The sequence below is a fragment of the Muscardinus avellanarius genome, assembly GCF_963383645.1.
Source record: "Muscardinus avellanarius genome assembly, chromosome: 8".
In the NCBI taxonomy this organism is placed as follows: domain Eukaryota; kingdom Metazoa; phylum Chordata; class Mammalia; order Rodentia; family Gliridae; genus Muscardinus; species Muscardinus avellanarius.
Window position 1 is genome coordinate 29,289,101 of NC_137794.1, and position 27,215 is coordinate 29,316,315.

The window sequence follows — 27,215 nt, forward strand, 5'->3', positions numbered from 1 at the left end:
GTTTTTCCTGACTTAGAGGGTTCTTGGTGGGTTTGTGTGCAGAAGCAGAGGAGAGAGTGGCAAAGAACGGAAAAAAGACAAGAGGATGCTGTTTGGAGGAGGGGAAGAAATACAGGCTTTAGATCCTGATGGCATTTTCTATATGACATTGGTCAAATTAATTGACCTCCATGAGTAAGTTTCTTCACCAATAAAATTAAGACAAAACCCTGTACAATAGGCTAAATCTTAGTATGAGAGCAAAACAAGGAGAGATAATAGGATCTTGGGGCTGGAAGGGATCTTAAAGACTGTCCAAGCCGGGCGTGGTGGCGCACGCTTGTAATCCCAGCATTTAGGAGGCTGAGACCGGAGGATCGTGGTTCGCGGACAGCCTCAGCTACTTAGTGAGGCCCTCTGCAACTCAGTGAGACCCGGTTTCAAAATAAAGAATAAAAAATAGGGCAGGGGGTGTAGCTCAGAGGTCAGATGCCCTGGGTTCCACCCCCAGACCTGAGAAAAAAAAAAAAAAAGACCGTCCAAGGGCAGTACATTTATTTTACAAAGAACTGAGACCCTACCGAGTAGAGTGACTTGCCTGAAGTTATGTAATTTGTTGGAGAACCAGAATTTGTACCCAAAATTTCTGATTCTTGTTCTTCTTCTGTTCTACCCTAGCACTGGCTGTGAGAAGTTTACAGGATAAACATTACCAGTAATGTTCTATGCTTGGTTAGGAAGGTGGAGATAACTGCTGGCTTGAACCTAGTTTATATGAAAAAGACTTTGGGGATTTTAGGGTTCCATAGATACAACATGAGCCAACAGTACAACCTGCTGCAAGTAAGGCTAATGGAGGGGTGGCTCAAACCTAGAAGGTCGAACCACACCACAAGGGCTCTGTTTGACACTGTGCCTGGCTTTGAGAGGGTCATTGCCAACTCTATGTGGGGAGCTGGGATCAGTAAGCAGGGTGTAGAGGTGGAGATTTCCTCTGGTGAAGAACCTTAGGGTTAAAAAATCATAATATTTAGAGGACTGCCAAGACTATTATTTTAGAATCTCAGAAAAATAGCAGGGGTGGTGCAGAGTTCCTTTCTCTTCGCCTGCAGACTTTAGGCCAATTCTGAAAGAGAAAAACCTACACAGAACTGAAAGAGGATAGTGGTTTAGACTGAGAAACAGAAAAGCTGCTTCCTCAGTCTGGGGGGACAGATGCGGATAAGTCAGCTGCAAAGTTAACAGTAGATATTATTCCTACAAAGGATGCACCCAAGTCTGCTTTTTTTTTTTTTTTTTTTTTTTTTTACTGGGGATTGAACTCAGAAGCATTCTTCCTCTGAGCTACACCCCCAGACCTATTTAATTTTGAAACAGGATTTCACTAAGTTACTGAAGGTCTTGCTAAGTTGCTGAGTTTGGCCTCAAATTTGTGATCCTCCTGCTTCAGCTTCCCAAGTGCTGGGATCACAGAGGTTCAACCCCATGCCTGGCTCCATGTTTGCTTTTTAATACCCAGCCATTCTTGGGGATATCCAATTGCCAAACTGACTTTATCTCATGACAGCATCCAGTCCCCAGTCATCCTTGTTCTTCCTAATACTGCCTCAGAAACAACAACAGTCCAGATCTGGTTTTTGATTCCTTTAAACTCATCTCAGAATCACTCACAGAACTCCAGCTTTAGAGAATGCCTCCTTCTTCCCTCCTGCAGAGTGCTACTCCCTGTTTGATCTGGAGTGCCTGCCCTTGCTGCATCTGAGTTACTAAAGCTGTATTTGTCAGTCTACTGGCTGGCCTCCAGTGGTCTCCGGTGCCTTAGATCCTAATAATTTAGTATGCTTGGTTGGCTGTGCCCTCGAATGGACTGGAATGGCATACTCCATGTGATTCTGGGGGCAGTGGATGAGAAGACATCAAGCAGCATCTACTGAAGTGGCTGGGTGGTAAAGATAGAGCGGGGCCCTGCTAGACTAGCTTACTGTTGTTAGACACTGCTCCTGTTTTTCTAGTGGACAATTAGCAATGGCCACAATGCTGATAGTCCCCATTTACTCCTGGAAATTCTATTTATAGGATATAGACAGCCTCAGGCAATGTGTCAAGTGCTTCCAGGCCTCAGTCATTTAATCCTTAAAACAGTCCAAATTTCAAATTGGGAAAGTGAAGTTCTGAGAAGTCAAGTTACTTCTTGGTGATAAGTAGCGGGGTCAGGATGTAGATGCAGAGCTGTCTGAATTTTGTGTGATCTTACCTACTGATAAGCTGCGTCTTTCCAGATTCTCAGCACGGTAGGTTTCAGTGGGGGGTTCCCTCCACATCACTCTTGCCCCATTCCCCAGCTTAGTTTCAGAAAAATGTTTAACCTTTGTTAATTGCAAAATGGATCCTCAGTAGAGAAGGTGCTTGGCTTTCTCAAGTATCCCCTCACTGATGAGCAAATAGCAGCCTTGCTCTGATTCTGACTCCTGATTTCCATCATCTCTGCTGTTGCCACATAGACTCTGGATCCCTTTGAAGTTTAATAAGTAAAAATCATTCATGAGATAAACTGGAGTGTATGTTGAACATTACTGCAAGTGTTAATGAAGTCTTCTAATCTTCTTAATTCTTAATATTTTTTTTGTCAATCTCTCTTATTTTTTTGTGGTACTGGGGATGAGACCCAGGGGTATTCTCCCTCTGAGCTACACTCCCAGCTCTATTTTTTAGTCTTTTTTTCTATTTTTTGAAATGAGGTCTCATTGAGTTGTGAAGGGCCTCGCTAATTAGCTGAGTCTGTCCATGAACTGTGATCCTCCAGTCTCTGCCTCCCGAAAGCTGGGATTACAAGCATGTACCACCATGCCTGGCCTCTTTTTGTCAATATCTTGATTAATTAGGAGAGCCCAATGGTAGACTCTGACTTCAGCTTTGTTTCCAGAAGAGCCTTGAGCTTCTAGGATGTGCAGTTTGGTAGAGTTTAGTTGGACCAAGTGCAAGTTGGTTCTCAATGTAACTCATGTGGTTGTGGCCTCATGAAAGTTTTTTCATGTTTGGGAGACTACCAAAGTGAACCAGAACTCTTCCTAGGAACTCTTCACTGATGTATTCTATTCTAAAAGGCCAAGTAGTACTATTCTATGAGGATTGGGGGAACTCTTCCTACCCCTCTTCAGGTGTTTGTTAAAAATGTGACCTTGTCTCTCGATTTGAGTTGAGTAAATTCTAGCCACTGAAGAAAAGGTTCCTAGGAGTGGAAACGGGAAAATGTTTCCATTTGTTAAGCAGAAAAGCTGGAAGGTAAGAAACTAGTTCAGCTGTGAGAGGCTGAAGGGGGAGATGGAAAATATATGATAGCATGTACATGGCATCTTGAACATTGGTGGGAGGGCTTCACGGCGTGTACAATAGGAAAATGTGATATTTATTATAAACATGTTTGGAGCAATAAATGCTTTGTAGGGAAACATCCTTTTCTTGGCAGGATGTTGTACACTCCCTGACCTAAAAGGTCTTTTTCCATACCTAATTAATTCGATTTAATCAAGGTTTCTGAGTTGTGAGGAAATGTATCTAGAACTACAACTTCAGTAAAAGAAGGGCAAATGAAAAACAAGTTTTTCTTTAAAATATACTTCTTAGTAGAAATTTTCAAATCCTGGGTACAGGATTTGAAATTAGGTAGAGCTAAAATCAAATCTCTATCTTGCTACTTTCTGTGTAATATTGGGAAGTTTGTGTAGACTATCAATTTTCTTTTTTCCTTTTTTTTTTTTTTTTTGCAGGTTTGGGGATGGAACCCAGGGGCATTCGATCTCCGAGCTACATGCCCTGCCCTATTTTCATTCTTTATTTTGAAACAGGGTCTCACTAAGTTGTGGAGACCCTCACTAAGTAGCTGAGGCTGTCCGCGAACCGTGATCCTTCTGTCTCCGCCTCCCAAATGCTGAGATTACAAGCGTGCACCACCAGGCTCAGCTAGACTATCAATTTTCTTGTCTATAAAAGTGAGATAACGCCAGGCGTGGTGGCGCGCGCTTGTAATCCCCACGCTTGGGAGGCGGAGACAGGAGGATCGCGCGGGTTTGAAGCCAGCCGTGCTGGCTTAAGACACCCTGTTCCCAAATAAAAATAAAAAAATAGGTCTGAGAGTGTAGCCCGGAGGTAGAAGGGTTTCCAGGAACTCCAGTACCACCACCAAAAAAAAAAAAAAAAAAAAAAAAAAGTGAGATAACAATTCTTACCGTGTAGAACTTTACTGAGATAAAAGAGCATAAAAAGAGTGCACGGCATATAACAAATGGTAATTTAAATTATTATTTAGATCCTACAAGCAAATGGGGCCCCAAAGTAAAAGAGAATTTGCAGATGAAAACAGAAAAACTAACTCTACAACCAAGAAATGCTTTGAAGTATAGAGCGCACTAAAATTTATGTTAAAGAGAGATGAGCAATAGTTTAAAGTCACAAAAAGCTGTTTGGGCGGTGGTAGGAGAGCAGTGGTGGATCCTTGTTAAACCGAGGGCTCCACACTGGCTTTCCAGGGAGCAGCCTATCTCCAAAGGCCTGCTTGGTCCTTTGGCAAGAGGAAATACCTGCAGGGATGAGTGGGGAATTCACTAATGCACCTGGCTCTAGAAGCTTAGGTTTTCCTTCCCAGGCATTTTAAGAGCCTGGCAATCAGAAGCTTTTCTCTGGTTAGCAGACAGTCTTACGAGAGAATATTCGTAGAGTCCGATTTGCAGGAGTTTGTTTCCACAGACAATTAGCCAGTAGTTGTTCAAGCAAGAACAAATAAAGAAGGTTCTGAGAGCTCCAGGGGTAGTAGCAATGTAAGTGAACTCTTCCATAAAGATCTTCAGTGTGGTAGCGCTTGCTCAGGTGATAATGAATGATTGCTATTGATTCACCCCAGGTGAATCGAGTGACTCTAACCACCAAATTACAAGATCTTGTGAGACTGTTTCATTCAAGCACACCCCCCGCAAAAGCATTTCTACTGCCTCCAGGCCCACAGATTTGATCCTTTGAATCCAAATGATATTTAAAACTCCCTTCAAGTGCTACCATCACTCATTCTTTGGCTACTCCAATTCCTGCCATCTCTTTGTAACCATGTCAGTTAGCATGGTTCCTAATTGTTGTGTTTATAGTTTTTGGGTTATATATTTTTTTCTGCTTCATGGTTGCATTGTAAAGTCTAAGAGGTGAACTTCTATCTCTTACTTTTTTTGTTTTCTTTTGCATCTCATTAGAGGCACTTAATAGCTAAGTATTAAGTGATTTTAAACACACACTTTAAAATTATAATATGCTGAAGTTAAATGATTGACTAGTCAGAGAAATAAGGTGCAAAGAGAATAAAAAGTAGCAGTTCTCTTTCAATTTGACTTAGCTTGAATTTGAGGGCAATTGGTTTTTGATCAGTCAAGTACAAAAATGATCTATTTTTGAAAAAAACTTGGTTAGAAGGGAGTCCACCATGATTTTTTTTTTTTTTTTGGTGGTACTGGGAATGGAACCTTTCTACCTTTGGGCTACACTCTCAGACCTATGTTATATTTTTTATTTGAAAACAGGGTCTCTTAAGCCAGCAAAGCTGGCTTTGAACCTGTGTGATCCTCCTTTCTCCGCCTCCCAAGTGCAGGGATTACAAGCGTGCTCCACAGCGCCCAGCCCCACCATGATTTTTTTGAAGTCTTCACCATGTATGGTTTATTTTTCTGCATGTGTGGTTGTATAAGCTTGTGCTCTTACTCAAAAAAACATTGTTATTCAAAGAATACTGGTGGTTGTTTTTAAGTAAAGCAATTCATGGGTAAACTGCAGTATATCCACTAGATGGCAGAAAATGGTTGGGAAAGAGAGAACCAAAGTTGTGGCAATTTTTTTAGGATTGGTGTCTTTCCACTGAGCTGTCTCTCAGTCAACAGGCTTTGCCAATAACTCCTTAATTTCTATAAAGTTTTTCAGCGTTAGCTTTCCAGAGATTTTTAAAAGTGATTGCAAAACATTCCATGAAATATATCAGCCAGATATTTTTCCACTACCACATCTAACCCTAGACTGAACTTTAATTCCCCCTAATTTTCTTAAACCATAAATGTTGTCCTGACTTAATTTGGGAATTAAGCTATCATGAGAAAAAATTGCATTATTCAGAGAAATATAAATGCCACATAAGTTTTTATTTATGTGAAACTTGCAGCTCAAGTTTTAGGAATTATTATTATTTAAAACAATGGAGTGAAACACAGTTGTCTTCAGGGGCGTAAGGGCAGACACATTGAGAGAGCTGGGTGCTTGTCGTCTCACTGCGGAACAGGTGTTTGTCAGCATTTGTGCTTGACATTTCCTGTGAATGCTTGCCATGGCCGCAGAGCCTGTCAGGTGCTCTCCATTTCAACCTGTGCTCTCGCTTCCCTGGACAGTTGGAAGCATGGGTGGGTGTTCATCTTGATGAACTTGGCTGGGCTACTTGTTATGCATATATTCTTCTATTTACTATGCTCTTCATATGTGATTAGTCTTCTAGAGGTGCCAATAAGATTCACAGAAGAAATGAAGTGCCCTACTGTGTCATTAAGTTAAGCAAAATAAATAAAACTGTATGGGGGAATTGTTCTGGTTCCCATATCTTCTTTGGAGTCATATAGTTCCCCACCATTAAGAGTGAGACTTAGGCGACTATTTATTCAACTCTAAATATTATTCAAGCTTGTGCCTTAGAGTTTACATAGGTTATATTAAGAGCACATATTACTGCATATTGGCTGAATATAAGCTTACATTTGTTGCCTTCAATACAAGTACCTGTATCTAGTGTACTTGAAAATAAGATTGGAATATGAGCTATGACTTTTGAAATTTTAGAGTTAAGAAAAATTGATGTAATCACAAAGTCCTTGTTGGGAAAATTTTGAGGATTATAAGGATAACTCAACATGCACGGTGTATATTTGTGACCTAAGTTTCCTTCCTGGCCTGAAGTTAATGAGAAGTGGCTGCGTAGGGTTGAAGGAAGTGCTTGCTAAGAGGCTGCACCTGTACCTTGCCATCCTTAGCTGTTAAAGATTTTGATTCTCTCATTTAGAGATGAAAGCCCAGGATCTTTAAATTGGGCTTGCCATTCTCCCAGCCTGTGCATTAAATAACACTATTTAAATTTATTTTTTGCATTTAATACCATACCCATTTTTCATCTTCTCTGTATAATTGTCCTTACTTTGCCCTGCCTTGAAATCTACAATGTAATTATAATACTTAGTAGGACAGAGCACACAGGTGATTGCAGCTCTTACTGTATTTTAGATAGGCCTACTAAATTTAGAGGCTTTGGCTAAGCAGGTGAACTTTGGCAAAAATAATAAATTTAGCCCAAGAAACCACTATGAGAAAAGACATTGAATGAAAATTAATAAAGTCGGGCATGGTGACACACGCTTGTAATCCCAGCGTTTGGGAAGCTGAGAGGAGGATTGCGGTTTACAAACAGCCTCAGCTACTTAGTGAGGCCCTTTGTGGCTTGGTGAGACCCTGTTTCAAGATAAAGAATGGAAAATAGGGCTGGGGGTGTAGCTTGGAGATAGAATGCCCCTGGGTTTCATCACCAGTACTGCCAAAAAAAAAAAAAAAAAAGAAAAAAAAAAGAAAATTAATGGATTTATTCTTTAATAAATGCTTGCCTTATGAATAATATTGCTAAAACAAGATAGTACCTTGAAAAGAAATGTAAAACAGGGAGTTCAAAGTTTTTACAGTAGATTTTTGCTCTTGTCTCAGACTTTTTTTTTGACATCATTAGAAATGACCTTACTATTAGAACTGGCCTGTTGGTTTTAGAGGTTTTAGAGGTTGTCTGCTTCACAACAATACAAATGTTCATCTTGCTCAATCCAGTGTGTATCACCAGCATCCACTATAGTGCTTGATACTTTGTGGGTGTTTTTTATTTTTATTTTTTTAAAATTTATTTTTATTGGTGCATTGTAATTATATATCACATTGGAATACAAGACTTGAGAGGATATACAAGCACACATCATCCAATTAGCCCTCATCCAGTCCCCATCCCACTCCCTCCCCCTCCCTCGATCCCATGCTTGTTTGGTGATTAACTTTGATACATTTGTTTATGTACCTCCTGAGTTTTAAAGAGGCTCCATCCTCCCCTATTCCATACCCTCTGATTGGTCACCTTAATTGCTTCACTATAGGGCCCTTTTGTGGGTGTTGAATGAATCAATAAAATGGCTGTTGATCTTTCCAATGAATATTGACCCCTTTTCTCATATCCAAATTTTTCATTTGAAGTACAGATAAGGTCTGCTTTGTTTATTTTGTTTATATTTTGAAAATCAATTTTAACTTGGCAATGTAAGTTAAACTTTGTTTACATCCTTGCCAATACTCGATATGGTCCTTTCTATTTATTTTTATTTTATTTTTTATATTTGTTGTACTAAGGATTGAACTCAGGGACATTCTACCTCTGAGCTACATCCCCAATCCTATTTTATTTTTTTCTTTTGAAACAGGATCTTGTTAGGTTGCCGAGAGTCTTGCTACTTGCTGAGTTTTCCTTGAACCTATGATCCTCCTGTCTCAGCCTCCCAAGCACTAGGATTGCAGGTGTGTGCCATCACACCTAGATGTCTTTTATTTTGAATTCTAGCCATTTAATAAGTATGCAGGTGTTTTAATTTATGGCTTTAATATGCATTTCTCTTACAACTAATGATGTTGAACATCTTTTTGGGTCCTTATTTTTCATCCATCTATCACTTTTGGTGATGTACTTTCTCATATATTTGTCCTTTTATTGGATTGTTTTCTTGTGTTTTGCAAACTCTAAGAAGATATACTTGGAACACTAGTTTTTAATCATGTATGTGATATGAAAACATTTGTCTTGTCATTTGTTTAACAAAGTGCTTTTAAGGTAGATGCATGAGGGAGCCGGGGGAAGCTCACCAAGCGCTGCGTGCACGTACGTCACTATCGCTATGAACTGCGTTGTGAAATGAGACTATAATTCACCAATAAATGTACACAAATAAAAATTAAAACGTAGTTCTTAATTTAGATGAAATTTAACAGCAATTTTCTTTTATGAATCAGGATTTTATTATATCATAGAAATATTTCTATAAACTGGGATAAATAACTGATTTATAACCAAGACTGGCCAGGAGGAACTTAAATAAAATAAAAATGGATATTAGAGAATTGGGGTAGCTAATCATCTTCACATATAATACATGTTTTAGTTTGGGAATAAATTGAATTTCTAAAAGGATTCATGAGCTAATAATACTATGATTTTTATTTTTAATATATAGCATGACTAATTTTCACTTATTTAAATTATAATTTAAATTTAAATTATAATTTGATTCAGAGCTCTTTAATAAAAAATCATTATGAATGGGCTGCCAGATTTTGAAAGCAAAATAAGTTGAAAGCACCTTCATGCTAGCTCTCTTCCAAGTTCGATTACCAGTTTCTATAGCTCCCAGGTAGACTTCAAGTCACTCTGTAACTTCCTTTGAATTCATCTATTACTCTGTTTCTTTAGGCATTTTTCTTTTTCGGATAGTCACCATCTTTTGTCAAGTGACTGAAACATTTTTCTAACTGCTCTTGTTCTTCTAGTATGGCACCTCCAACTTATTCTTTTTTCAGATGCCAGAAGTATCTTTCTAAAATGAATATGTGATTACATCATGCTTTCTTTATAATTCTCTCATGTATTTCCACTCCTTATCTTTAAAGTTCAGCCTCCTTAATGTGGCCCACAATTAGAGTAACCACACTCTTATTTCAATGCATTTGTTAATAGCATTCTATTTCCATGTGTTCTGGTTTGGTAGCTCTACTTATAAGGCACTTTTGCACTTGAATTGTACCAAATTCCTTTCAGTTCCCTTTATATGAAATCATCATGACCTTTGGGCACTCTGTTCTTCCTTCTGAAACACCTACCCTTTGGCTGACTAGTTCCATTTCTTCTAATTTATTCTTCAGATGTTACCCTGCAACAGACTTGGTCCATAAAGCTTTGCCTGAAATCCTAATTCATTTACTTGTCTCTGTGTGCCACTGGACTGAAAACTTCTTGTGGGCAGGGGGATTGTATGATCCTTTCTCTAAGATATCCAACATTTAGAACAAATAGCTGTTAAAAAATATTTACTGACCACATCCTCTGTAAACTAAGACTTTGAGGCAATAAAAATTACCCTTCTCTACTTAAAGAATCCAGAAATCACCGATCTGAAACAAAAAACCATAGGGCATCCATTATGTTCTAAATCTAGAAAGTATCAGTTTGGACATTCTACCCAATTTAGGGGAAATATCAATTTCCTTAAGATAGGGTTTTTCCTTATTAAACATTTTGTGAGTCTCTTTCCTCTATATTTGATTCTTGGCGTGAAACGAAAGCCACAATAGAGCCGCAGATTGTGAACACAGGGCACCTTAAGGCACCACTGGATTGCCCTAAACTTTTAAGTTCCAGATTTCGGTTCTACACATCTGAAATCTAGGGTGCCAGCATATCATGTGAGTCCACAGCACACTTATTTATGCAATGCTATTAAACATATACAATACACAGGAGAGAAACCTTGTTAAGTTTATCTATTGCATTTAAAAATTAGAATAGCCCTTATACTATAACCATAACTTGCATAAAAATTTATGGTAATTATCACACATAAGCCATTGTCTAGACATGAACTCTTTTGAATTGGTTTCTATAAACTGAAGAAACTAGTAGGATATTATAAAATGGTAGATCTCAAAATATAGGCTCTTTTTCTACCCAAGACTCGCAGAATCAGAACACTGGGGGCAGGACTTAGATGTCTATGTCTTAGCAAGTTTTTCAGGTGAGTCTGAGACACTCTAGTGTGAAAAGCACTGTTTTAGAAGAATCATCTCCATTATTTATTTATTTATTTATTCATTGCAGGTCTGGGGATGGAACTCAGAGGCATTTGACCTCCGAGATACACCCCCTGCCCTATTTTTTATCCTTTATTTTTTTGAAACAGGATCTCACTGAGTTGCAGAGGGCCTCACTAAATAGCTGAGGCTGTCCGTGAACCGCGATCCTCCTGTCTCAGCCTCCCGAATACTGGGATTACAAGTGTGCGCCACCACACCCAGCTTCACCTCCATTTTAGAATAATCCGTGGAGAGCTTATGGTATTCAACTATCAAGTGCTTTTATAACAGGAACTTTAAATAGTAATTAGTGACACTTCATCTCTGCTGGCAATTTTCTTTTTTTGTGGTAATGAGGATTGAACGCAGGGGCATCTGTCTTCCAGCTATATTCACAGCCTTGATTTTTATTTTGAAACAGGGTCTCCCTGAATCTCTGAGGGTCTCGCTCTGCTGCTGAGGCTGACCTTGAATCTACAGTCCTTCTGTTTGTCTTCCAAGTGTGGTGGCACATGCTGGGATTATAGGCCTGGTTCTTCTAGTATATTTCTGTGGGCCTATTAAACATTTTTCCATTGCCAACAAATCTGGCAGGAATGGAGTGAAGTTCAGGAGGCAGATTGTAATCTCTGGAGCAGTGAATAAATTAAATTATCCTTGTTGTAATTGCAGACAGGAAAAACTAAAAAAGGAAAAAAGAAGAAACTCTCCATAGCCTGAGCAAAAAAGGTAAGTAGAGGGTGGCAAACTTTAGGAGGGAGTGGAGACTCGGCCCTGGCCACAGGCTTGGAGAAAGCCCTACCCAGCATATATTGCAACATATATTGTGAGTATTCTATCTATACCTGATTTTTATTTATGTGACTCTCATTTGTGGCTGGGTCTGCCTTCTTAGGTATCCCCTGTTTCAAACAGTGGGGATCAAAAGAATTAACAGAATTTGCTTCTCAGTATTTTGACAATATACAGCCTAGATAGAAAATGCACCTTTGGTATTGCTACTTCTATGACTGAAACATTTAGGCTCCTCAGGGAAAGAAACTCCCTTAAAACAACTCCATTACAGCCGGGCGTGGTGGCGCACGCTTGTAATCCTAGCATTTGGGAGGCTGAGACCAGAGGATCGCGGTTCGCGGACAGCCTCAGCTACTAAGTGAGGCCCTCTGCAACTCAGCGAGACTCGGTTTCAAATTAAAAACTAAAAAAAGAATAGGGCAGAGGGTGTAGCTCGGAGGTCGAATGTCCCTGGGTTCCATCCCCAGACCCGCAACAAAACAAAACAAAACAACGACAACTCCATTACAAGACTTTACCTAATTTTTGCTTTCAAGTTATCAATGTTGCTAACACGCTGTTTTCTCACAATCATTGCAGAGCACATGAGTTACAGCCATTCAGGGGAGAGAATTAGCATCGTCTCACTTTGCCAAGAACTTTTAATTGGTTCTTGTTGATGTACGTTTTGCTTAGTTGGAGCATAATAATCTCCTCCAACACACCAGGTGCACTGGGTACCCGGCACAGTCAGACCTGGCAGGGGGAAGAGAAACAGACATTTTCCCACCTTCTACCTATAGAGTCCTGCCATATCCTGTCTGGGATATTTTGGCTTTCCAAACTAGTGTTTTATCTGGAAACCAAGCCTCTCTTCATCTGGCCATTTATGTTAGGATTCTTGTGATGACCCATCTGGGATCCTACTGACCTGAATATCCTAGGTCCATTCCAACATATGTTGCTGGCATCTATTTTTTTTTCTTCTTAAGTCTATGTTTAAGAATTGGAAATATGTTAGCTAGTTCTAGAAACAAATCCTTATGACTGCTATGTGTGATAAATGCATCTAGACAAGGGTTTTCAAGAAGGTGCCTCTTAGGCTCCAGACATATCCTGGGGTATGCCTGGCAATGTACCATCTCTGACCTGTAAGTCTAGGCGTCCTGGGTGCCACTGCCACCTCCTCCTCCCCCTATTCCTCCTTTTCCTTCTCCACCTTCATCTGAAGTACTGGGGATTGAATTTGGGGTCTCATGCATGCCAGGCAGGCACTCTGCCACCCTTGCATTTTCTATTTTGAGATGAGGTCTTGCTAAGGAGGCCTTGAGCGCTTACACTGACTTCATACCATTTCATTCTAGGACTTGACAGTTTTCCTCCTAGGGGTAAATTAGATCTAAATTTATCTACTATTGATTTATTTTTGCTTGTCAATCTCAACAGTATAGATAAATTGCAGAGTTAGGACCTGAGTTTCCAAAAACATTGTTAACATCTGACCTGTAAATGTATATAATTTATATACATTTATCATGTGCAACATGATGTTTTGAAGTATATATATTGTGGAATAGCTAAATCAAGCTAATTAACATACATTATTTGTATATAAACTATAAACATTATCTTATCAATGTTTATAGTCTTTAGTGTACATGTCTTTTACATTTCTGGCTAAATTTATTACTACATGTGTTTGGTAGTTATTATAGATAGGATTTTAAAAATTCTTTTTCAGATAGTTAGCATATTGAAAGTATACTAATTTTATATTTTGTGGTATTGGGAATTGAACCCAGGGGCACTCTACAACTGAGCTACTCCCATCCCTTTTAATTTTTTTTTTTTGATACAAGGTCTTGCTGAGTTGCCGAGGCTGGCCACAAACCTGTGATCCTCCTGTTCAGTCTCCCAAGGACTATAGACGTGTACCACCATGCCCAGTGAAAAGGGTACTGGTTTTTATAAGTTGTTTTTGCATCCTAAAATTTCACTGTATTTATTTATTAGTTTGATCAGTTTTTTAATGAAACTTTTAGGGTTTTCATTATATAAGATCATATAGTTTGCCGGGCGTGGTGGCTCACGCTTGTAATCCCCGCGCTTGGGAGGCGGAGACAGGAGGATCGTGCAGGTTCGAAGCCAGCCGCGCGCTGGCTTAGGAGACCCTGTTTCCAAAATGAAAATGTAAAAATAGGTCTGGGAGTGTAGCCCCGAGGTAGAAGGGCTTCCAGAAACCCCAGTACCACACACACACACAAAAAATCATATAGTTTGAAAACAGGGACTTTTAAACTTCATCCTTTCCTACTTGAATACTTTTTATTTTCCCCAATTGCTCTGGCTAACACCTCCAGCACTATGTTGAGTAGGAATGACATGAGTAGGCATCTTTGTTTTGTTTTTGATCTAGAGGAAAAGCTCTCAGCTTTCCCTTTTGACTGTGGTGTTAGTGGGTAAGTTTGTCATATACTTTTACTATGTTGAGGTATATCCTTCACTACTTAATTTGTTGAAAACTTTATCTTGAAAAGATGTTAAATTTTTAGAAATTCTTGTGCACTTATTGAGGTGATCATATGTTTTTTGTCCTTTATTATGTCAATCTGAGATATATCTCACTTATGGATTTGTGTGTGTTGAACTATCTTTGCATCCATGGGACAAAGCCCACTTGAAGGTGATGAATGAGTGTTTAATGGCTATTGAATTTAGTTTGTTCATATTACATTGCAAATTTTTGAATGTATGTTTATCAAGGATATTGGCCTGTATGAACCTGATATGCTTTTATTCTGTTATATTATAGTACTGTGGATGAACCCAGGTGTCCTCTACCACTAAGCTCCATCCTCAGTCCCCATTTTTATTTTTTGAGAGGGTCTTGCTAAGTTGCCCAAGGTAGCCTCAAACTTGTGATCCTCCTATCTCCTATCTTAGCTTCCTAAGTACTGGGATTACAGGTATACACCACTGTGCCTGGCTGGATCTGATATAATTTTTAAAAGCCCTGAGTTATTCTGACATATCAGTAATTAGAAAACAGCACAGTCATCTCCAAATAAATTTATCATCAAGTGGCACTAATAATAGCCATGAGTCCCTGGGCTATTACAATTCCCAGGGCACCATCAATTATGATGACAATGTCTTACAAGAGGCAGGAGACCTTGTTCCATTTGTGGCTCTGGGACCAATATGAGGCTATATGAACATGGGTAAATTCCATTTCTGTACTTTGGTTTCTTTATTTAGATAATGATCAAGACTCCTTAATTTTTTTAAAAAAATACTTAGTTTAGGAATCTTACTAGTTTTATTCAATGATTCGGAAAAATGAGTTCAATTTCTGCTTTGCTTTGTCCTCCACACTCAAGTTCCTCCCTTTCCCTCATCAGATGAACTTGACTGAAGAAAAAGCAACCTATAAGTTGGGGTGAGAAAGGAAGACATTATTAATAGGTTATTTACAATTAGTATCAGTTCCGGCTGCCCCACCACCATCCTGTTGGGAGGTCTACCTTCTAGTATCAGATCTATGGAGTTCCTGAGACAGTGAGCGCCAAGCCAGGCATCACCAAGAGCTTCATGCCCAACACTGGAATGGGGAAAAAGGTGGCTAATTCCAGAACCTACTGGTCATGAAGAGGGAACATGTTTTATTGAGATACAGCTTTAAATTCTTAGGCTTTTTGTGTCTCGACTGTGCCTAGTTGTCTACTTAGATGACCTTGACTTCCTCCCTCTAAGCTCCCTGCTCCTTTGCTGTAACAGATGCTGACTTCTGACCCTCACACCTCCAGTCACTGCCTGACATTTGACTTCATGGGAAATGGGTCTCAGTGGACTCAAGATGTTTTCTCCTACGACACTAAAAGTACAGAATGCACCCCACTGACTTCTGCTGGCAGCTTCCTCCACCATTTTGATCCCTGGGATTTGGACATAAGCTTTTATTGAGCACAAGGTTTCCATGTCCTCTTCCTATACAATTTGGACTCTAGATCACCCTGACTCATAACTCAGGCCTCACCCTTCAATCTTTCCTACGAATGGCCATTGAGATCTGCATTTCTACCAGTGAACCGTATAGAGCTTGATAAGCAGGAAAGTCAGCTTTTGTGTGAGTGACACTTATAAGTTGTACAGAAAAGTCTCTCAAGTACCTTCGTTGTTTGTCATTGATTTTCTCCCAGCAATATGAGGATATAAGTTTTCTAGGAGCAAAATACTTTAAGACTAAAGTTGACCACATCAACAAAAATGCTTATGCATCTTTTTTTCTGTAACAGGTGAAAACTGCACAGCAAATTACCCTGTCAGAGCTACTGGAGATATTAATCAGTTGCCCATTTGTAACATATGTATTTATCCATAAGTGTCTTCATTTGTCCAAAATTAATCCCCCAAATGAACCTCACAGTAGATTTACTAACTATTTTGTATTGCAGATGCAATGGTGGGAAGCACCACACTAATTTAGTAGTTTAGAAACAATCTGGGCATAGTTGATGAAAATAAAGGTTCTGTCTTATGTTCAAATTTTTGGGGAAAATATGAGTTTAACTAGAAAATAACTTCTTGTTTTCACTAGTGGTCACAGTTGCTCATTGCAAACATGGCAAGTTTGTAGCATTGAAATACTGTTTCGTAGCCTAGTGTGGTGGCACATGCTTGTAATCACAGCATTTGGGAGGCTGAGACAGGAAGATCGTGGTTCACGGGCAGCCTCAACTACTTAGTGAGGTCCTCTGCAACTCAGAGAGACCCTGTTTCAAAATAAAGAATAAAAAAATAGGGCTGGGGGTACAAGTCAGAGGTAGAATGCCCTTGGGTTCTATCTTCAGTACTGAAAAAAAAAAAAAAAGGAAATTTTACTATCCAACTGCTTTGTTGTGAGGTCAAAACTGTATGGCAAAAACCATAAGATGTTTTTGAAGTAAATGTTCTTTACTTTGAAATAATTATTGGATATTATTTTTATTTTTATATTCTTTTTTTGAGGTACTGGGGATTAAACTCAGGGTGTTCTACCTCTGAATTACACGCCCAGCCTATTTTTTATTCTCTGTTTTGAAACAGGGTCTCACAAAGTTGTGGAGAGCTTCACTAAGTAGTTGAGGCTGTATGTTTTTTTGTTTGTTTTTTGTATTTTTTTGGTGGTACTGGGGTTCCTGGAAACCCTTCTACCTCTGGGCTACACTCCCAGACCTATTTTTATATTTTTATTTGGAAACAGGGTCTCTTAAGCCAGCGAGGCTGGCTTCGAACCTGCGCCATCCTCCTGTTTCCGCCTCCCAAGCGCGGGGATTACAAGTGTTCGCCACCACGCCCGGCGAGGCTGTATGATTTTATTGGTGCATTTTAGTCTCACATCATAATGTAAATCATGTGACAATGATATACATGCACACAGCACTTGGTGGTCCCCCTCTCTCGATTCCCATCCCATCCCCCCTTCCCCATACAGAGTACTGTGATTGACATTTATATTTTTAGTTATGTACATAAAGCTGATGGTAGCTGGTAGTAATTCCTTCAACAATCATCACTCTTCTCCCTCCTCTTCTCCTAGACCACCTCCCTGGCTTCTCTGAGGTTTCTCCTCCATGATCTGGAGTTCCTCTGGTATCCAAAGTACTCTCTAGCTTCTGCATGAGAGGAAACGTATGACCCTTCACTTTCGGTGAATGGCTAATATCATTTAACACAATGTTCTCCAGATCCTTCCATTTTCCTGAAAATGACATAATTTTTTCTTTATTGTTGAGTAGAATTCCATTGTGTGCATATCTCATAATTTTGTAATCCACTCATCTGTTGTTGGATACCTAGGTTGGCTTCATAATTTGGCTATTATGAATTGTGCTGCTATGTACATGGATATGCATATATTACTGTAGTTCTCTGATTTCAGCCCTTTTGGAAAGTTAATCCAGGAGTAATATGGCTGGATCATATGGTGGATCCATTCCCAGTTTTCTGAGGAATCGTTATACTGATCTCCATAGCAGCTAAACTTATTTGCAATCTCACTAGCAGTATAGAAAAGTTTCAGTTTTCCTACATCCTTGCCACCGTTTATTATCTTTTAACTTCTTGTTGTCATTCTATTTGGGGTTAAATAGAATCTCAGTAGTTTTGAATTGCATCTCCCTGACTGCTAATGATGCTGAACATTTTTTTTCATGTATTTATTGGCCATTTGTATTTCTTCTTTTGTGAAGTATCTGTTTAGTTCCATTGTTGGGCATTATTTATGATTGCTCTAGCTCTTTGATCCCTTGCCAAGAAAACCCTATTTATTATACAGACCCCTGTATGGTGTGTGAATAGGACTATTCCAGACCATGGAAACTTTCTAGACTTCAGGACTCAGTGTCCAGCAGAATTGATTTCAGAGAGTTTTGGAGGGTCAAAGCTGCAAATAGCTTTCAAGTCATTTAAACCAGACCATTGTTTTAAAGTTGAAGAACTTGAGGCCTGAAGTGGTGGCACACACTTGTAATCCAAGTACTTGGGAGGCTGAGACAGAAGGTTCACAGGTTCATGGCCAGCCTCAACAACTTTATGAGAGCCTGCTTCAAAAATAAAGAATAAAAAATAAGGCTGGGAGGGTAGCTCAGAGGTAGAATTCCCCTGGGTTTGATCCCAAGTAACTAACACACACACACACACACACACACACACACACACACACACACACACTCGAGACTCTAAGGATAAAGAAATTATCAAGGTCACACATCTCTAGTAGAAGTGAATGTAGAATTTAAGAGCCCTAAATCCCAGTTTGGTCATCCTTCTGCTGTATGCTGAAAAGGATTAGAGAAAAACATGAGCTGAGACATTGCTTTTGTCCATGTTTTTCTATGGACTTCTGAGTATGAAGCTGAGAAGCAACATTTGAAGGTGGCTTTGCTAGCCACCTTTTAGTTTATTGCCCTTCTCTGAGATGAGTATTTAGTAGCCTGTTCCTTGTGTTCCCGGTTTAATATTTTGACCTCCTGCATAATTAAAATGGTTGTTTCTTTTGGATTTAGAGGTTAGCTTTGTTTTCTTTCACTTTATGGAGACAAGGCCAAATGAGTTCAAATGAATTAAGCAAAACTTTTGTGAAGTGATGGATAACTATCCTACATGCTGAGAAAACGTGCCTCTGTCTTCTTGCTTGGGACTGTGTGTATTTAATTATGCACAGAATGTGCTGCTGGAAGAAACTCTGGCTGGTGTTCTATACTCAGGAAAGGCTGGTTAGGGGACCGAGTTACAGTCTGAGGCAAACCAAGAGGCGTCCTGATGGCAGGCAGATGTGGGAATGGGGCCTCTGATGTGGGGCCTCTAGAGGGCGGTGCTAACTTAAAAGTCAGCCATCAGGTTGTGCAGGAAGGGCTCCATGGGACAATGGCACTGTGTCTTCTGTCTGCTCTTCCTGGAGTTTTGGACAGGTATAGATAAGTAATTGTGTTATGTGCTGGAACTTTCTTAGAGACTGGCTGTCTTGGACTCACTGTGGAGCCCTAATATTTGTGGCATAGAGCAAAGGATGTTAGACTGAGTATTAGCTGATCTGGGATATAGTTCTTGATCTGTCACTGATTGTGTACCCTTCAGCTTCTGGCTTCAGGTTTTTCATCAGAGAACCTAAGATTTGTTCTCAAGAACCTATAAGCCACCTGGTTGTTCTTTTCTGACTCATTTTCCTAGGCCTTACTTAATACTAGATCCATTTCAGGGGCCAGTCATAGGTTTGCTTGCCAGAGTTGCTTAAAGAGGTGCATCGAGATCAGTCTCTGTTGATTAGTCTTTCATTTTTGCTTTGGATACAGGCCAAGGTCCTTTTCCAGAATTGCTTTCTGACAGTATCGCCCTGCCAAGGTAGCCACTCTGGTCTGCTATTCTCTCCAGCTTATTAGCAAAAATGCTTAGTGATGACATGTGTAACCGGCTGGCAAAATCAGTAATTTTTTCCCCTTGCTTATTTGCCCTTGTTGTTACGGGTTGGATTGTGTCATCCTGCAGAGTCATATATTGAATTCCAGTACTTTGGAATATGACATTATTTGGATTTATTACAGATGTAATAAGTTAGGATGAGGTTGTAATAGAGCGGGGTAGGTTCCTAACTCTGTGACTTGACCTATGTCCTTATAAAAAGGAGGAATCTGGACACAGACTTGTACACAGAGAGAATACTGTGCGAAGACTGGAGGGATGCTGCCACAAGCTAAGAAATATTCAGAAAACAGGAGAGAGGCCGGGGAGAAATCCTTCCCTGGTGTCCTCAGAAAGAACATGGCCCAGCTGACATCTTGATTTTTAAAGTTTAGCTCTTAGAACTAGGCAACAATATGTTTCTGTTGTCTGAGCCACTTGGTTTGTAGTACTTTGTTACATCAGCCCTAGCAAACAAATATAACCTTGAGGAAATTCACAGATCCTTTCACCACGTGTTGGATGCAGCTTTTCCAGATGGCTAGGATGCTATGATGACTTGGTCCTGCTTCCTCAGACGCTCTGTACAACATGAAGATCAATATGGCTAGGCTGTTCAAATGGCAGGGATTTATGTATAACTCTGGATGTGTGATAATTTTAGAAGGAATAATGTGTCCTTTGGGGCAATATAATTTTTCCTTCTTTAGCATTTGATAATGCTATATGTACGCTGAACTTAAAAGATTGAAAAGCAAATAAAATAGGCTTGGCTGTTCAGTGACTAAACATTTAAACCTTTGAAATGCAAGAATTCTCATTTGCCAAATTAATAAGGGCAAACTTTGATCTCAAATAGTTTCTAACAGCATAACTTAATTCACAAGTCTAGCTTTTGATCATAGCAATGAAGAGAGGAACAAACTGCAATCACTTGTGTTACTGGGACCTGTCATCTGAGTCTGTCTCCAGGGATACCCCCAAACCAAAATATACTGAAGAAACTAGGACAGGAGGGGAGTGCCAGGCAGTGGGAGGTAAGGGAGTTATTGGAAAAGCCTGGAGGGAAAGGCACGTTTTGTCAGCATCTAGGTTCCAGCTGGATCCTGATTAGTACTTATTAAAAAGGCCATCGCTAGATAGTCTCTATTCTCTACATGAGGAGATAGTTCCTTTCAATCAACATGTGCTCTCCAGAAAAGTCCAGGGACTTTAAATGTTGTAGAAATTATTTGGAAGTTGTATAGTTCTGGGTGACGTTGTGTGGCTGTGGTTGTATGATACTCCCTGAGGCAGATGTTGACTTGTTCCACATGCTGTCACTTGAATTCATTTCTGATTTCTGTACTGCTCACAGTCCCATGCACATCACTGGGTGCTATCCAGTTTCCAGATTACTGGAGTTTGGGAGGCCAGTGTTGGCAGCACAGCAGATCCAAGTGTCAGGCATGAGCACTATCAGTATGGTCCTTTAAAAAAGTTCCTCAGTTATACTTTTGAACTTGACATACATTTTCAGTGAGTTGCTTTACCTTTTAAGTAGGGGCTGAAAATATTATCTCTGTTTGGTACTAAAGAGGAAAGATAAATTGTTTAAAAATATTTTTAACAAGATATAATCCAATTATTAGAAGAAGTAAAGAAGGTTAAATACTTTATTGTCCCCTGGTAAAACAAACTGGGTAATTAAAAAATATGCCTGGAGCTCTACACAGGGTACAACACATCTACTTCTTCTACTTTAGAGATAAAAAGGAAATAGATTGAAAAGTTTATTATATTTCCATACTAACTAAACTCTAAGTTTTCTAATATCAATGAAAAATAAAGATATGATTGTGAACTATTTATTTTATTAGGAGACTCTTCAAGAGGAATTAAATAGCTAGCCTTGGTTTATTGGACATATATAGCATTTTGGTGAGAGGTACCAAGTTGGAAAAAGTCTTGGCAAAAGTTTATAGAAGGGTCTACTAACTGAGACTCCAGAAATACTTTTTTGGAAACTATAAATAGATTTATGAGTTACTGTATATAAAATAAATTGATGGTAATAAATTTCCTTTGACAAAAGCAGGGTGGTCCATTCAGAATCTGTTTCCATCTCATGGAGCTCTGTTTGCGTTTGTGCTTCTATTTGGCATAGATCCTCACATAAAACCACCTGAAAGTTATAAACTCATTATAAGCTATCAATTGCAAGTATTGAAATCTCTTTAATTATTCAGTTTTATTCCATAGACAAAGCTAATTGTGGATTATATTAGTGATCTTTAGCTGCATAACATATTATCTCCAACTTCAGGGTTTAAAACAACCAACGAATTATCCTTCAGTTTTTAGGGGTGGAGAATCGAGGCACAACTTAGTGTCTGTCACTGGTTGCAGATCAAGGTGCTGGCTGGGGTTGTATCATCTCAAGGCTAGACTGGGGAAGGATTTACTTCTGAGGTCATTCAGTGTGAGTGGGGCAGGATTCTGTTCCTGGCTGGTTCTTGGTTAGAGGCCTTCCTCAGTAGTTTTCCTTGTGGAACTCACCATGGGGCAGATTTCAACATGGCAGCTGACTTCTATCAGAGCAAGTTATTGAGAGACCAAGAGAAAGTACACAGAACAGAAGCCAAAGTCCTTTTGGTAACCTAGTTGTGGAAGTGACCTCCCACCACTTTTGTCATGTTCTATTTATTGAACTTAGTTACTAGGTCCAGCTCGTATACAAGAGAAAGGTGCCACACAGCACAGGGCAGAAGCAGGGCAGAAGCACCATGGAGAGCTGTTAGAAGTTGCCTGCCAAAGGAGAGCATGTTTTATTGACTTAACTATAGTTGTTTTAGTTGAACAATTTGAATATGTCATTATTTTTATTTAGAAGGTAGTTTATCCTACAAGGAGTACATAAAAATACACATTTAATGATCTACTTTTCTTTATCATTTCATAATATTTGTATGATATTTTGTTATTTTCAAAGCACAACATACTCTAAGAAGTACTCCTCAAAAACCCTGTGGAGGAGGAATTAATATAGTAATCTTGCAGATGAGCTAAGTGGACGTCCACAGTATTATATGGATAGAAACATGGCTTTCATGATTATTTTAAATGTATGACTTAGGACTTTTTGTCAAGAAGTTCTGTAAAAGTCTAAAAAAAACTCTACTTCAATTGTTTGTTTGGGCTCCCTTTTGGTCACTTACTAGTATAGGTAGCAAACAACATATATACACTGAAACTACACTATGTTATTTGGAATCTCATCAGTATTTTTTTAGTGATCCTGGCCCAGAATTGGGTTGGAGTGAGTTGGGAAATATTTCTGCTGTGGATGTTTAGAGGTAATCAAGCACATGGATCTGTTGGAGCATGGTTCCACTTGCAGATGACTGAAAACTTAAGGTATTTTATTCCTCCACTGATATAAATTTGTGATCCATTCAGAAAGAAATCTATCTTCCCTTTCTATGCAACTTTAGAAACTTAGAGCATAGAGGCCACAGCTTGAAGGTGAACAGAAAACACAAGAAGGATGTAAAAGAGAAGGATGAACACATCCAGCTTAGGTAGACAGCAGGCAGGGCACATGCTGATCTCTAGCTCTGCACTCAGGATTCGGCCACCGTGGAGGAGCCTGGAAGACCCACAGCATCCATTCTGGCAAGCTGGATGAGGGCTGACTTCTCTGTTCATTCCCACCTGGGGTGGTGAACACTATGGAAACACCTCCCTCGTTGGGCCCCTTGTAAAACCTGGGGAAAACAGATGGAAACAATGGGTTGTTTGACAGACTTAGATTGTCTTACATGGAGTTTGGTTGCCCTAATGGCTAAATAAGCTGTGCATATAGAAAGTGTCATGTTTGTGGTCTACTTGAAAAATAATAACACATGCCTCAAAAATATTCAGAAAACATCTGAGATATATAGCTTCCTAAAGGTCACAGTCAGATTTTTGTTTCTTTGGCTAGTATTCTGTTTAGATTATTTTTCTATGGAAAGTAAAATTCTTTTAACTGTGGGTGAATGGTCTCAGACGCCTCCTACTGGGCTGTTCTGTCCCCAGACTGCACTGGCCTTCCAATCCTATACTCCCCAGTCCTCCTAACTTCCCAAAGCATCCATATCACTATCTACACAGAAACACTCACTGGTGCTCAATCCTTCAAATTAAAGGCCACATTTGTAACATTTATTACAGTTGTGCACAACTTGCATCAACTTTATAGCACCTTTATGACAGTGTTTAATGAATATGTAACCTTGCCATGTACTTCATGAAGTTGGACTTCATCTTCAAGTCCAACTGGCTACCTGATAGCTAGACTGAGATCAACATTACACATTACACATTCAAGACAAAGATGGTTGATTCTCTTACCTGTTCCACCTCCAGCCTTTCCCATCTCTGTGCAGATTATCTTCCATTGAACAATAGTGTGACTTAAAATTTTTTGACTTTATGATGGTGCAGAAGTACTATGAATTCAGTAGAAACTACTTCAAGTTTTGAATTTTGACCCTCTCACTGGCTAGCACTGTGCAGCATGCTGTCTCTGGCCATGCTGGCTGTGTCTCATAGCCTATGACATGATCACAAGGTAAACATTGTTATGCTGCAGGGCACCACATTGCTCAGCTGTGATGTGCAGTAGGTTGGGGGCATTCAATGAATTTTTGACTTAAAACATTTTCAACTTTCAGTGGATGTCTAAGGACATAATCCCATCATAAGTTGTGGGGCATGTGTACATGACTTCATCAGCCATCATGAGGTCCAAAGGTCGGAAGTCATCTTGAATCTTTGTTTTCTTCAGAACTCTGTGATAGTTGACCCATTACACCTATGGTGGGTACTGTTAAACACACGCCAATCAGACTGTTGTCTATGACATCCTGAGTGGTCCACTAAGCCTAAGTTGGCCTTTTCTTGCCAGATAACTGTCAGTCTCTGGAATATGTTCTGGTTTCCATGCTTCCCCCTATGATCTTAATTTCCACAAAGGAAACTTTAGAAATTAAAAAAAAATACATGTTGGGGGCTGCAGGTGTAGCTCAGCAGTAGAGTGCTTACCTTACATGTGTGAGACTATGAGTTTGATTCCTAATGCCATAAAACAAAGCTTAAAATACTTTTTTTTTGTGGTACTGGGGATGGAACTAGGTGCAACAAAAATTCAGCACTCTTTTGGGCCTACTATTTGTCTTTGGCACACCTACCAACTCAACCATTATAACATCATTGTAACACGTTGCTGCTTTAAAGTGACAACTTTCTTTTTTGCTTCTGTTGTTGCCTGTGCTTTTGGAGTCACAGCCCAACAAAATCTTTGGCTAGACCAAAGTCTTGAAACCTGCCACATGTTTACTTCTAGTAGCTTCACATTTTCAGATCTGAAATTATATATATATATAGTTTTTTTTTGTGGTACTGGGGTTCCTGGAAGCCCTTCTACCTCTGGGCTACACTCCCAGACCTATTTTATACTTTTTTTAATTTGGAAACAGGGTCTCTTAAGCCAGTGAGGCTGGCTCCGAACCAGCACGATCCTCCTGTCTCCGCCTCGCAAGCGCGAAGATTACAAGCATACGCCACCATGCCTGGCTGAAATTTAAATATATTTTAAGAAAATTTTTGAGAACAAAACTAGACCCTTGTCTCTCCCCATAATAAAAAAAAGAATCTTGAAAACATACAGAATCACATATTACTATTTTTTTTTTTTTTGGTGGTACTGAGGTTCCTGGAAACCCTTCTACCTCGGGCTACATTCCCAGACCTATTTTATATATATTTATTTTATATAAATATATATAAAGCCAGTGAGGCTGGCTTCAAACCAGCATGATCATCCTGTCTCTGCCTCCCAAGCATGGGGATTACAAGCGTGCGCCACCACGCCTGGCACATATTACTATTTTATATCAGGGATACATTCTGAAAATGCACCTGTAGGTGTTTTTTGTCATTGCATAAGCACCACAGTGTACTAAGAAAAGGCTACATAATTAGATGATGTAATTTTATGGGACCATTGTCATATGTGTTGACCAAAACATCGCTTTGTGGTCCATGATGGTGTATCATTTCCCTTCTGAAGACCTTTTAATGATGTCCTACATTATTTATATACTTTTTATTTATTTTTTCTATATTTATTGCAGACCTTACCATTATCTGAAATTATTGTTTGTTTATGTCTGCCTCTGCTTACTGGACTGTGGGCTCCATGAGAGGTGGGATCTCTTCTGACTTCTTCAACCTCTTTGCTGTGATGTCTCTTTTTTAAGTGCTCCAAAACTTTTTACAAATTGAACTTATATTTTGGAGAAATTAGTCTTGTTATGGCTGCTTGAACATGACATAGTTTATAGTCCTAACATTTAAAAATAATTTCCTTATTTTGAATAACTCAACTTTATCTGCTTCTAAAATTGTTCCCATTGTTCAAAGCCCTATTCAAACCACCTTTTCAGCCACTTTAGCGCACAGTTATGCCCCTTCCTCCACAACCCTACCTCTATTGTTATCACATTCATCAATTAAAACATTTTCATTTGTCACCTTGAAATTTGGATTCTCATAAGTCTTATGCCTTCAACTGTATTATAAATGCTCTAAAGACTGGAATCGTGATCTATGCATTTTTCATTTTTAGTCGCTTTTAAAATGTACCATATATTTCCCAGAGTTTTGCAATCCATTCATCTGTTGATAAAGACCTGCTGGGTTGGTTCCATATTTTGGCTATTACGAATTGTGCTGCTATTAACATAGGTATGCATATGTTGCTATAGTTCTTTGGATTCAACCCTTTTGGAAAAATACCCAGGAGCGGTAGAGCTGGATCGTATGAATGGATTGCAAAACTCTGGGAAATACACACAATAGAATTCTACTCAGCCATAAAGAAGAACAAAATAATATCATTTGTAAGAAGATGGAAAGTCCTGGAGAGCATTATGTTAAGTGAGATTAGCCAAGCACAGAAGGAGAAGGTACATATGTTCCCTCTAATATACCCAAACTAGGGAACCTAGAGGATACCAGTGGTACTCCAGGTAATGGAGGGGAAATACCAGCAAAGCTTGAATGGGAAGATAGGGAAGGAGGAAGACTGAACTTGATTAATGAGGGTCTATATCCGAATATGTGTAAAATTATGAATATGGCATGGTTACTCTGGATAATCATTGGTGGGAGGAGGAAAGGGAAAACAGGGGCGGCGGGGAGAGGGCACCAAGTATAGTTTAAATGTATACCATTTATGTTCAATAAAAAATGTAAAAAAGTGTACCATATACATATAGGTATTGAATAAATATTTGGATACATTTCATTCTCACACCTTGGCATAGTTTAAATAAGAATTTAATCTTACGAATTTGAAATAATTGTTGCTCTTGAATTGTTGTCAACAGTTTTATTTAAAATGATACTATTTTAAGGATGTATCTGTAGAAACTAACTTCCAGCTGAAAGCTTTTAGAATGAGCTGCTGATCTCTATTCAATTTGTAGCGGTAGATGGTACTTTCAAAGATCTGTCATGGACATGATAAGGCTTAAAGAATACTGATAAAAAAAACTGAACCA